Source organism: Schistocerca gregaria, unplaced genomic scaffold (assembly GCF_023897955.1).
Source record: "Schistocerca gregaria isolate iqSchGreg1 unplaced genomic scaffold, iqSchGreg1.2 ptg000397l, whole genome shotgun sequence".
Lineage (NCBI taxonomy): Eukaryota > Metazoa > Arthropoda > Insecta > Orthoptera > Acrididae > Schistocerca > Schistocerca gregaria.
This window is the reverse complement of record NW_026061836.1, coordinates 2146735-2148819: the sequence shown is the minus strand read 5'-3', so window position 1 is coordinate 2148819 and position 2085 is coordinate 2146735. Positions and strand designations below refer to the sequence as shown.

Below are 2085 nucleotides of genomic sequence, written 5' to 3'. Positions count from 1 at the left end.
GATTTTCAATATTCAAAACAGCTAATCCAATACGGAGGGCAACCGATTATGTTTTGACCAATTTTTACCAAAAATGTATTTTCGTTATTTACGTTTAGTCTGCAAGTCAAGGAGTATTTATCAACCCTTCCTCTACCTCTGATTGTTCCTAGACAGCAACTTCCTGTTCTTCTTGGCAGGAAAAGCCGATCTGTCAAAGCTGGATATGCAGCACTCGGCAGCCTGCACTTGATATTCGTCCGTATTTTCGGTGAGTATGTTTGCATGCATTCTGCAGTATGAATCATTTTGAGCACGTGCGACACGGGACGAGTTATCATCTACATCTATATGGATACCCTGCAAAACACATTTAAGTGCCTGGCAAAGGGTTCATCGAATCACCTTCACAACTGATAATTAATTGAAACCCTCAGCTGCCGACAGGTGTTGTTGATATACTTCGATGGGGACAGCTGAAAAGTGTGCCCCTACTGGGACTCGAACCCAGAATCTCCTGCTTACAAGGCAGACGCTCAATCCATCTGAGCCATCGAGGGCACACATGAACAGCACGACTGCAGGAATTTATCCCTCGCACGCTTCCCGTGAGACTCACATCCCCAACCGTCCACAATCCGCATACGTAATGTACTTAATAGGTATTTGTCCATCCACTCATTACTGGCTCACACTAAGGTGACGATTCCCGTAAGAGTTCCGGCAACCTGTGCGCATTCGCACAGACGAAGGTCAATGGCTGGGTAACGTTTAACCATAGATATGAAGATAGTAACTGCTCTCGAAAGAACATGCGCCACTGACGACCTTGTAACTCTTCTAGAATACATGATAGACCGGCCGATGTGGCCGAGCGGTTGTAGGCGCTTCAGTCGGGAGCCACGCGACCGCTACGGTCGCAGGTTCAAATCCTGCCTCGAGCATGGGTGTGTGTGATGTCCTTAATTTAGTTAGGTTTAAGTCGTTCTAAGTTCTAGGAAACTGATGACCTCAGATGTTAAGTCCCAAAGTGCTCAGAGCCATTTGAACCATCAGTCCCTATGTTTACACACTACTTACAGTAACTTATGCTAAGGACAACACACACACAACCATGCCCGAGGGAGGACTCGAACCTCCAACAGGGGGAGCCGCGCGAACCGTGACAAGGCGTTGGACACATGGCGGGTACCCCGCGCGGCTCATGGCAGCCGTGACACTGCTTCAAACAATGGACTGTAGAAACTTTTGTAAAGCACGGATTAAAAAAAAAAACCTTTCCGTTCCAGGAGTCTAGACAAGTACACCTTTAAAAAATGCAACTACAAAGAAATTGAATTTTCGAACGGGGCAGGGCTTAAAACTTTGAAGAGTTAAATTTTAATGGCCGTTCTCTTGTATGCAAATTGTTTCACAGTAGAAATTTCTCTAGTTTTATTTATTAATTAATTTATTTATTTTTTGCTGTAGGTAAAGAAGGATAGCATTGTGAGGAGGGGGAAGGGGGGGGGGAGGAATCTTGCATCTCCCACCTTGGAATTCTCAGTACAGAATTTTTATTCATTACGAGATTCTTAGCCACTTGCAGAAGTGATTTCGAGTGATTCTGCAAAACTTTTCCTTTAGCCAATCGTAGCAACTATAGGATTCCGTTCCTGCTGCATGACATGTCTCGGAACTTAAACTGACCAACTCATTTGCATAAAGAACTAGCTTATCATCCGCTAGACCGTTCATGGTCTGCAAAGAATTTTTTTCTTTAATCGTTTTTTTATGTCTTTTATAAACTGCAACACTTTCTAAACTTTCTAAACTTAGCGCCGTTGAAGCATGGTCTTTTACTGAATGATCAAAAAGCAATGCTGACAGCTGGAGTCCAAGGTTTTTGTTAATCAAGCCGTTTGTATTCTTGTGGTGATATCTCCGTACAGTCTTTCATTCCCTAACGCATATTTCTTTATATCTAATTGAGAAGTAAAATACCGGTTTTCATAGATGCAGATTTAAAATATTTTAATATAACGCAATAAATATTTCATTAAAATTTTCATCCCCTTATGCTCGAAGTTCCAAAACCAGAAAAACACGTAGTTTTTAAAAATTGTA

The 2085-nt window shown here is 42.4% G+C and overlaps 1 non-coding gene across 1 annotated transcript; it reads right to left on the bottom strand.

Moving 5' to 3' along the window:
• Window positions 1-465: 465 nt before the first annotated feature.
• Trnat-ugu (transfer RNA threonine (anticodon UGU)) lies at window positions 466-540 on the bottom strand. The gene has a single exon. It is a non-coding gene; the product is annotated as a tRNA-Thr (tRNA).
• Window positions 541-2085: the final 1545 nt, after the last annotated feature.